Genomic DNA, 12,007 nt, shown 5'->3' on the forward strand with positions numbered 1-12,007 from the left:
TAGGGAGGAAGAACTTGCTTTTAACAGGAAGAAATGTGTGCTAGGACTAAGCTCAGGGACGGGGGGGGTGCAACGGTACAAAGACCCCAGCTCACTGCTAGCTAAGCCAGCTGCTTCCCCTCATCTTCAGTCTTTATGATAAGCTGGGCTAATTGCCTTGTGGTAACAGCCTTGTATGTTAACTACTGAGTGAGAAAGAGGAGACAGTTCTTTCAGAGTAATGAACAACACAAACTTTACAAACCAAAAGTAAACTGGTAACAAATGCAGCATTTTTAGTCCTCTGGTGTATCAATGGTTCTTTTTTTTAAGGTCAGACCCATTGTTCCCCTTTAATTTATGCCACTGGAATTAGTGCACTGGTTGTATTGGGTGATGGTTGTAACAATGTTTCAGAAATGTTTTCACTTAAATACTTGGAAAATCAGGAATAAAATTTTAATATTAATCAAGCGTATTAATATCAACATTTGACATAGTAATGAAGTCCAGATATCAGAGAATCACTCAGTGTAACACAACATTGGGTAGCTCAAATAGAAAGCCTTCTGTCTGCTGCCCAGGGGCTCGAGCAACAAACTATCCCATTACTGGCGTGTCTCGACATGAATGAATGAATGAGTGTGTGTGTGTGTGTGTGTGTGTGTGTGTGTGTGTGTGTGTGTGTGTGTGTGCGTGCGTGCAGAGTCTGAATAGTTTGGTCTACCTTCACCGAAGCATTCTCCCCTCTAACGTGCTGTTGCTAAGATACCATCTGCTCATCCTTACACTTCTACACACAAGCAACAGCTCGTGTGTGTGTTTGTGTGTATGCAAGCGAGATGTGTTTCTCACTACCTCTTGACTATCCTTGGTATAAACATTCCTCCTCATTCCTCCACATTCTTTCACCACCTCAAAGGTCACCTGACAAGTAAGAAAGGTGTTTTTTTTCCCTTCTACTTCCCACTTGCCTGCAGACACATTCCCACCTCCTGAAACCTGGAGACAATTTAAACAAGAGCTTTAGACTGGCCTGAGAGCAGCTGAGGGGATTCAGACAGCAACATTTACACCCTACACTTCTTTAAACTAAATGCCATCCTGTACTAGTTCTCTATTTAAATGAATACACACACACACACACACACACACACACACACACACACACACACACACACACACACACACACACACACACACACACACACACACACACACACACACACACACACAAAACCAATAGCTGGAGGAACACCTCCCATGAACCTTTTACAGTGTGTTTTCAAATTCTTATTCATCACACAATGCCCTCAGGGTGGGATCTGATCATTCTCAATTTGTACTGCAGCATGCCAACCAGCCCAAACATGCATCCAAAATCATAAAACAGTGCCACACTTTCCTCAGAAAGTGGAACTTTCTTCATCTAAATGACACATTATTACATTTATAGCAGGTATGTTGGGACATTATATCTTCATGATGGTTACTCTGTAAAAACAATAACTGAAAATAATTATAGAAAACATTTAACACAGAAAATATAAAGAGCAGATTATAATAGGGTTTGACGTGGGTTTTGATGCATACACTTATAATTGTTCTTTTATTATTGAATCGATTGGGGGGGGTCATAAGACTGCCTTATGAAAGCACATATACTAAATCATTCATAGATAAGTTGGCTGATAGAAATTAAATCCTCAACTTTAAGCAAATGACATGCATAAGCAGCTGAAGTAGTCTCAGAGGACATCAGATATTTCACACCTTAGATGAAATAATCCATGATGAGAGACTTTAGGACATCAAATGCTATTTTCAGACCAGATCAGGTGTCTGCTTTGAGTGTTGAATGTGGTGTGCCTTCACCCAGCGGAGCAGAAATTTTGCCCATTTTAACTCAGATTGATGTTTGTTTCAGTGCATGTGAAGAAAAGGCTGATCTGGTGGGAGGGGCTCAGGACAAAGAGGGAAGAGTTACAGTGAGAGGCTTATATTTTCAAATTCTAGGCTTGTTTTTGTCTCTTTCAATTTTCCACATGTGTGCATGCTGTAGTTTTAACTGTCACCAGTGTTTCTGTTGCACATCATACAGTGTACTTGTGATTGTGTGTGCTCCTTCAGCTTGCTATTGATCTCACCATGATCGCTCTCTGCGAGGACCACCTCTTTCCATATTTTTCCTTCAGACAGGGTCTTTCTGACACACACAGTATCTGTCTGGGAGGAGGCTAAGGACAGGGTAGAAAAGTCTCTTGTGCACAGACAACACCACAGATTACTGATTGTAGCCCTGCTCTGCAACATACACACTAACAGGCTATTTTTAATGGCTATGTTTGGCTATTTTAAATCTATATGTATATGTATTAGAAATTGAAATTAAAACTGCCAAGTGGTGCATGCCTTACTAGGTGCCCTTCAAAGTTCACTCAAAAGATCAGAATAGCAATCAACACAATCTGCTTGCTTACCAATAAAATAGTTTTGGTCTGTAGTTCATATTTCTCCCTGGTTAAATGGTTACTTGGTTATTTATGCTGCTTATCAGAAAATCCCCGAGAAAATCATTGATCACAAGAGCTGAGCAGTCATTTAAGAGGAGAATAAAGGCTGCAAAATGTTCTTCCTCTTTCTCAGCCATAGACACACATGCAGACTCAGACTCTGTAGGGATTGCTGGTGTTTATTTGAACACATTTGTCCTCAGATCTGAGTGTGTGAATGCCTGCAGCACATTAGATGAGAGGGACACCTCTCAAAATAAAGCTTTCCATGGAAATCCATTTCCTGCTAGTGTTAAAATTTCTCCTAATTTTAGTTTTGACCAGGAAAGTGATGAGAGTGCATTGCACTAGGAGACGAGGTCCAGCACCACTGAGTGATGATTCACTTGATTGAAATAAACAGCAAAGAGACAAACGTGGAAGGAGAGAGAGAAATGATCTGTTTATGTGGGCTGTCTGTCCATCAGCTGGACAATGGAGACCAGCAAACTCTGGCTTTTTAAGTACCCATATTGGAAGTAAATAGAAAGAAAACTACAGCATATTTAATGCTGACTTGATTCACACTCATAATTATGTTGTAGTTAGTTACATATAGTTATATATGTCATATTACCTGTATTATTGTGTGTAAATATAAAGCCATATGGCTAGGTTCTAGGACATCCCTGTATTTTCCTGTGCATAAATGTAAGGCTAAAGGCAGTGAGAGACAATACAAGAACCCCACACAAACAGAACCCAACACAGAAGTGAGTGGGCATTAGTGACAATGGATGTGACTTAGAAGAGTAAACAGGGAGAAAGCTAAGCTAGCAGCCCCTTAAACCTCACCATTTAACATGCTTCACAGCTGGCTGCTTGTATATTTAATTAGTTACCTAGCCAAAGCCAGCATGAACGAGTAGAAATAATTATAGCAACAAAATCTGTCTCGGTGTTCGTGTGTGCATGACTCAGGTTTCATAACAGTCTTGGGTAAAATTTTTGAAGGAAATTCATCACTAGAAACTAGTCTAATAGTCTGACCAGTTCTGATGCAACATGCTTGTGGTGGGAATTTTCAAGTCTGGGGGTGTTTTTCTCATCTGGAGGTTCACACTGACCAAGAAGAAGCAGCACTGTAATCCAGAGAGACATGTTCCACTCTCAGGTTAGGATAATGAGGCCAAACAAACCTTCACAAGAGCTACTAGTTGAAAAAGAAGGTTTTTAACAAAGTTCTGCAGGTATTAAAGAAAAAAGAGGGCAAACCGGTTAAAAAACATATTCTGACTACAATCAAAAAATTTCAGATTGAAATTTTCATGTAAATGGTTAACATCTTGGACATTTACACCTACCCACAAACTTGATTGACTTTGAACAGCTGAAATATTAAAATGCTGCATTAATACTGATACACAATTATTGACTTTAATCAGAATCAGAATCAGAATCAGAAGGTTTTTATTGCCATATGGGTGAACAGGTTCACAGCATTAGGAAATTGCTGCGGTACTTCGTGCTTACAGAAAAAAAACAAATAAGTATAAAAACTATAAGACAATATACAAGTATACAAATTGCAAATATACAGAGATATTAGAGCTATGACTATAACACAATATTACAAAATTACAAAATATACAGTGCAGAGACTAATTAAAAGATAAAAGAATGTAAACTATATTCCACTAATATGTACATCAGTGCATATTAGTGCACTAGTATTACTAGTACTTCCTAGTAATACTTAATAATTACTTTAATAATGCTAAAATAATATATAATTAAATATTTAAAAAAAATTCAAAAATAGCACTATAATTTTACTAAATCAGGATTTTAAATGCAAGACAGTTACAGTGAAAAGGTCACTGGCAAAATTCTCTCCAACTCTGACCACAACAGTCCTTTCTGTTAACATATTTGAGCTGAACACACTGTGCAAAGAAACCTGCTATCAGTTTTATTTTGTGATAAAGCTTCAACAGACATGGAGCTGCATACCAAATACTGTAGACCTCTAAGAAACACATACTCTGTAAGGTAGCATGAGTTCCTGTAAAATAATGGAACAATACTGCCCCCTTTTGTGGGAATATTTATTTGATGCAAATTCATTACAGATATAGTAACACAACAAAGGAAAATAAAGAAGACCTGAAAATTCAGAAACCAGAAAAAAATGTGAAACCATGCTGTCAGAGTTATGTAGATTGGGATTTTTGTCCACCTGAAATTTAATTCAGAATAATTGAAATTAATTACAGTGAGGTGTAATTCTACCATGTTCGTATTCTTCAGTTTCAGTTCAACACTTTTTACTACCCTATGCTGCTAATTTTACTTAGAAAATATTCAAATTCTTATTCTATCTCTGGGTTGTCAGTATCTGCATGTTTTCTTAATAAAGAATAAACTGCTAGTCATGCACAGAGTGAAACAGCAATCACGATGGAAAATGAATCATTCCAGCAAAGATTTTCGATTTTTTCACTTTGTTTCACCAATGCTTTTGTGCCAATATTTACTTTTGAAGGGGGTGGTGGTGGCGGGGCGTTGGTGCTATGTCCATCAACAACATATACAATTAAAAACTTAAGTATCATCAAATTATATAGATAAAAAAGTTAGTTGGATTGAACTTTATTGTTATTACAAGTTATTAGTTATTAAAGAAGGATGAGAAACATAATAGCCTCAACACAAAGAGATGCAGTACCATCACCCTCCAGCATATGGCCCTGCAGTCTAGCCTCTCTGAAGCCCAGAACGTCATCTCTGTATATGTGAAATAAGAAAACATTTGCAGCACATTTTCCAATTCTTTCACATTTTGTAGCATATGGTAAACGGACTGGTTCTTATGTTGCACTTTTCAACTCTACTTTGAGCACTAAAAGCACTTTATACAACATACCTCATTCACCCATTCACACACATTCATATATTCATACGGAGCAGCTACCAACCCTCCAATTAGTAGGTGACCTGTTCTACCTCCTAAGCTACAGCCACTCCATAGGGGATATGACCCTTTGGTGTAATCCTGATGTATTGAGAGTTGAAGTCTCAGGATGCAGATTTGAAGTTTCTTGGTAAAGCCTCTTCTTTGATTCCTGTTTGTCCACAAAAGAGTTAAGCTATCTAGGTGACTGCTAATGTACACCGTCAAAAAAGAAAAGAAAGAAAAAAGAGGGAGTGAGAGCAGACTGAGGGAAGCCAGCTTTTGAGAAATTGCTTTCAAAAGAAAGGTAAGCTGACTTCCAACTAGCTAACTTACAAACGGATTGGCTATTAGCAGTTGTTAAAGACAGTGAGCCAGTGTATTGTATTGGTGAGTACATTAGTGTTTATCAAGGGCCATAGTGCAATGTAACATGTAATATATAATTTGATTAATGACACTTCAGCTATTTTATTTCAATAGTGCCAAATCACAACAAACAGTTGCCTCAAGGCGCTTTATATTGTAAGGCAAAGACCATACAATTATTACAGAGAAAACCCAATAATAAAAACAACTTCCCACAAGCACGTGGAGACAGTGCGAAGGAAAACACTCCCTTTTAACTGGAAGAAACCTCTGGCAGGACCAGGCTCAGGGAGGGGCAGCCATTTGCATGACCAGTTGGGGGTGAGGGGAGGCGACAGGACAGAGCACATGCTGTGGAAGAGAGCCAGAGATTAATAATAACTCATGATTAAATGTGGAGTGGTGTAAACAGAAGGAGTGAAAAGAATTTAGTGAAAAAGAAATACTCAGTGGGAAGCCCCCCAGCATGGATTATATATTAGGTATAGAGACACAAGAAAAACACACATTCTCCTGTTTAATATTGTGTGTTCTCTAGAAAATGTACTTGGGTATAGTACTTAATATAACATTATCTTACTGGTGCAGTCAGACCATTACCTGTACAGGAATATGTACTGAAGTGAGGTGAGGGAAACATTGTGGAGGATGTGAATAGGGGTGATATAGCAAAGGGTTCTTGAACTCACAGGAAGGGAACATTGCATTTGTTGTCAGATGCCTCCAAAAGCTCGAAGACAATAACCTTCTAATGATACTGTGTTTGAAACCCACAGTACCCCAGACTCTTGTACATCTGCAGTGTTTTGGCCATTCTCCATAAGAGATCCGTCACATCTCTGGCACACTCTGTTTTCCATGATCAGTTATATTTGTAATGGGGAAGACTTTAGGACTCAGGGAATAGAGGGGAAAGTATAAACGCAGAAGTGGGAGCAGGTGTTCACACTTCTCCTCTGTGCTGACCTGGAAGAGTGGTGGTAAACAAATAGTTGCGGGATGTTGTGAAGTGTGAAAAGAGGAGGGCCAGAGAATTTGGTTGCCATTTAAGTACCCTGGGAATATGCTGCCCCTCTGTAGCGATTAAGTCATTGTAACAGGATACTAAAACCACACTGTGTGGCAAGCCTATCACTCAGTTTAAGGCCTTTTATAATGAACTCGGTGTGAACTGGGTCTGGTAAAATATTATCGGGCAATGTGCACTCCCTGAGTGGAGGCTGCTAACTGGTAGGAAGCTGACCTGGTAAAGGTGTTTTAGGATGTAATGGTTTGCTGTGTATAGTATAGTATAGTATAGTACAGTATAGTATAGTATAGTATAGTATAGTATAGTATAGTATAGTATAGTATAGTATAGTATCTTTAAGTCTGATGTCATTTCTGGGTCCAAATGCTCCTAAATAAACAGCAATGGCATAACCAATGACTGTTCACTATTAAAATTGATTGTAACATTCCTTATCATCTGCAGCCATTTCCGCTTCTCTTTCTCATCGGTAAAATGACAGCTGAGTGTGGTTTTTTTTTAGTTGGATCAGTTAAAACAACCAGGGACACAGCATTGCGGTATATTGATCACATGACAGTTTGGACCAGGAAATGGAATTCTACGTCATCACTTAACAACCGTATAGTATAGTATAGTACTGTATAGTATAGTATAGTATAATATAGTACAGTATACAGTGGCTTGCAAAAGTATTCATACCCCTTGAACTTTTCCATATTTTGTCACATTACAACCACAAACATAAATATATTTGACTGGAATTTAATGTGAAAGACCAACACAAAGTGGTATACAATTGTGAAGTGGAACGAAAATTATACATGATTCAAAACATTTTTACAAATAAAAAAACTGAAAAGTGTGGTGTGCAAAAGTATTCAGCCCCCTTTTCTCTGAGTGCAACCAATTGCATTCAGAAGTTGCCTGATGACTGCTAATGACTAAAAAGAGTCCACCTGTGTGTAATCTAATCTCAGTACAAATACAGCTTTTCAGTTTTTTATTTGTAAAAAATGTTTTGGATCACTTTGTGTTGGTTATGTGTAATGTAGCTAATCTAGTGTCTCTGTTCAGTGGTAAGCATGAGTTGTTTTGCATATTAGGGCTGTATATACAGATACAGCCCCTTAAAATGGCTGTAAAATGGCCAGCTGGTCCTTTACAGCAGTGGTCCCCAACCTTTTTTGAGCCGCGGACCGGTTTAGTGTTAGAAAATATTTCCACGGACCGGCTTTTAAGGTGTGGCGAATAAATACGTCAAAATAAATGATACGACCATAACCAAGTGTGATATTTTCTACGTATAATAATAAAAAACGGGAATCCACTTTGTATTCGTATGCAACTCTATCAGCAGCGTTCTCGTAACATCCCGCCTCAACATGAATAACAGGCTCTCTGCCCACAGCGCTCCCTGGTCAGCTGTTAGAGCCATGGTAAAACATGCCTTCAAAATAAGATACACCGCAAAAACAAATACAGTAGAAATCACCTCAGTCGGATTCAAATGGCCCAGTTTGGGGTCTATTATCGAATTTCGCTGCAATGGCTTCTGCTTCATCTATGAATTTGCTTCTGCAAATTTTATAATCTGAAATTTTACTCGTTAGTGCAAGTTTGTAGCTTACACTTGCCACGATTGTCCCCGGTGAAATGAACTGATATAAACACTAAAACAATTTCCAGGCGTTGTTAGTGTGTGTGTAGTTGTGCACGAACGAGCCGATGCATGGAAGTGGGCGGACAGGAGCTGAGGAGGGTTTTAGCGCAAAACTCATCCAGTTTATGCGATCACATTTAACTGGAAATTTATTACAATGGGACCAGATTTTTCATCCGAGGTAGGTCAATATCCGACGGATTTATGTGATGATTTTATTGGAATTAATGTTAGGAAAAATCAGGACCTGCAGATGCCATCCAACTAGAGCGAAAACCCGATTTGTGCGACTTCGACTTAGGTGATTTTTACTGTATAAAGCGCATGAAAAATACAACTCACCATAACACTGAATCAGTGTAAGCCCCCTGAGCTTGTTTCTCTGATACTCATTTTTGCTGGCTTCTGGTTTGACTGGGTTCGGCCGATTTCACATGGAGCGTGGCTGCAGAGCCGCGGTGTCAAGCGCTGGAGAGTCAGTTTGATGGCTGGGTCTACCTCACTGCTATCCCCGGTGTTGATAAATAAAAATGGTAAATGGACTAGTTCTTACATAGCGCTTTTCTACTCTTGTTGAGCACTCAAAAATTTAAAGAAGCGTTATGTAGGTCAACCAACCGATTTCGTTAGACAGGCCCGAAGCTTCTGGGTTTAATTTTAGCGGTGACGTATCATGTGAGCAGAAACGTCTTGACACGTCAAGAGGAAGTCATGGAGGGAAGTAACGGAGCGAATCCGCCCATTTTTCAAAATAAAATATAGTTTAGGCACAGATAATAATTAAAACGGAAATAATTTAAGTTATTTATTCTTTATGTGCGGCCCGGTACCAAATGTCCCACGGCCCGGTACCGGTCCACGGCCCGGGGGTTGGGGACCTCTGCTTTACAGGACCATGGCTGATCCTTGGCTGGTCCTCAGCTGGTCCTTGACCATACTGAGATTCCCGGCTTGTGATGTGGATAATGTAACCACAAGCAGTGATGGCCCTAAGCAGCAGTTAGAAAAAGTGTTGCCGGTGTATCCACCAGGGTGAACCAGGGTGAACAGTGATAATGGAAGTGCATTCATTTACTGCCCCCTTCTGTATCAAAGTGCAACAAGTATTATTCGCCCCCCCCCCCCCCCACCCCCCTTTTTTTTTTTTGCCCGAACCTTAAACCCTTCCATCGTTTCAATTTTTTTTTTTTTTGGGGGGGGGGGGGGTCACTATCAAAGGCACACTACTTTAGAAGTTTGGCTAGTTTTCTTATATTATAAATCTTCTGGGTTTGCGTCCAGGTTTTAAGGGATAAATTAGTGAATGGGTTGGTCCTGTCCAGGAGGTATTCAGTTAGTGCATTACCTGAAATAATCACCTAAATAGGGATCCTTGAAATCACCAACTCAAATTCCTTCCACCAGGCAGAATATCTAGGGTCGCACATAAGAGGTCTGAGCTTAGCAGCATAGTAATATTCTAACAGGCATGAAAGCCCCATTACTCCATATTCCTTCTTGAGCTGTAAAGTTTTTTTTATTTTTATCTTGTTTTTTTTTGTCATTGCATATGTACTTAGATAAAAGTTTGTCCCATTCTGTAAATTGCTGGACTGTTACCTCTACCAGTAGATTATGAAAGAACAACAAACTGAGAAGTTAAACTGTAAGAAAAACTAAGAAACACAACCAGAGATATAACAAAATACAACACTTCACCAAAAGAACTCAAAACACCGGGCCACTGACCCAACACACAACAGCAGCAGTTGTTTTACATGCAGGTGGTCTGCACACGCACCGTCAGTGCAGAGGCACAGCTACTACCGAGATGGTGAACTCAAGTGGAGCGAAAGGAAACGTTTTTCTAGCATCCAAATCAGAAGCGCTTGTTCCTGTAACCACCTTAAAACCTTTACCTGGAAACAGCTGGAGGTCTTTCATCAACCACCTGATAAGCAAGTCTTAACCTGAAGAAAAGAGAAATTTGTAGCTGCTCCACCCACTGCTGTTTGTGTCACACAGTGAAACATCTGCAGTAAATCTATGGAAGCTAAAATTTGTAGATGAACTGTCAATAAGACAAAAGTATTTCTTATCTGATTACTCAATTAATCGATGGAAAAATCGATAGAATACTCGATTACTAAAATACATTGGACAGTGATATATATTGAATAACACTTTGACGGTTCATTGCCCGTTGGGATAAACCTGCTGAACTCTACTCTAACAAGGCACCAATTTCTGTGGTGGAGACACTGAACTCAAAGATGCTTACAGTCAGCTCAGTCCGGACCTGCAGCAATGTCTAGCCAAACAACAGATCAGCTTCTGTTACAACCCTTCTACTGCACCACATTATGGTGGAGTATGGGAGAGTGAGATCTATTCAGCCAACATGGCACTTTATACTACCCTTGGTTCAGAGGCAGTCACTTTAGAAGTTCAATTTAGACAGTCCTCATTGAAATTGAGGCCATCCTCAATTCTAAATCCCTCAGATATGTCTCAGCAGACATTTCAGACCTTGATCCTGTGACCCCCAATTGCTTAGCCCAATGGCTAACCCCAGGTTGTGTATCCCAAGTCTGAGCTCCTGAGCAAGATTGAAACACAAGTGCTGGCCAACAGATTCTGGGCAGCCTTTGTAAAAACCTACTTGCTTGGACTGCAAACCAGAGGGAAGTGGCAAAATTCCTCACCAGACATCCGAGTTAGAATGATGGTGATGCTGGTTGACCTCCGTTACCTCGGTCAATATAGCTGATTGGGAGAGTGGTCAAGGTATTACCAGGACCAGATGGGCTGGTGAGAACAAATGAGGTGCAGATGAAGGACCAGACCTATCACCCACTTACTAGTGCTCCCAGAGATAACAGACCAAGAGGACAACTCTGACGAGCAAGGTGGACAATAAGTCGGCCTTACCGTGGAGCAAATTTGGACTGAAATTTGGGGGCGACAATGTTGAAAAGATGGCATGCTTCCATGATGGCAAGTAAGCATGCTCTAGGCAGGCAGCAGCAACTTAGTAGTAAGCTATAATTCTGAGGTTGAGCGCTGCAGTGGAAGCTGAAGTGGACTGTGTTGAAGGAATCTTATGTGTGTAGTGCATGTCATTGCTGCAGACGTGACTTATCCATTTAACTGCTCTATATTGTGCCTTTTTTATGAGAATTTCAGACTTGTAGGTGTGGCATTAGTGTTATAAAACTTATGGTTCACTTTGACAAGCTAAATGCTGGCTGTGGTTTGGCTAACTTGGGATGTTGTTCTTTTTATGCCAATATTCTGTAAATACTTTCTGTCCATGATTCCTCCAAAGACGACCGTGAATTGTGTTAAAATCACACCAGGCCAAGAGAGTGATATTTGGACTGGGGTTTGGAAGTCCTGTTATATCCTCCCTATAAAGGGTTAACTACTGCTAATAGCTAAACCATTTGTACCTGTTAAGAAAAGAAAGAAAGAGAAAGCAAACCGAGGTAAATGAGCTGTTAAAAATTGCATTTCAAAAGAAAGTTAAGCAGACTAACACCTAACAATACATAATGATACGT

This window comes from Archocentrus centrarchus, chromosome 3, assembly GCF_007364275.1.
Source record: "Archocentrus centrarchus isolate MPI-CPG fArcCen1 chromosome 3, fArcCen1, whole genome shotgun sequence".
NCBI classification, from domain to species: domain Eukaryota; kingdom Metazoa; phylum Chordata; class Actinopteri; order Cichliformes; family Cichlidae; genus Archocentrus; species Archocentrus centrarchus.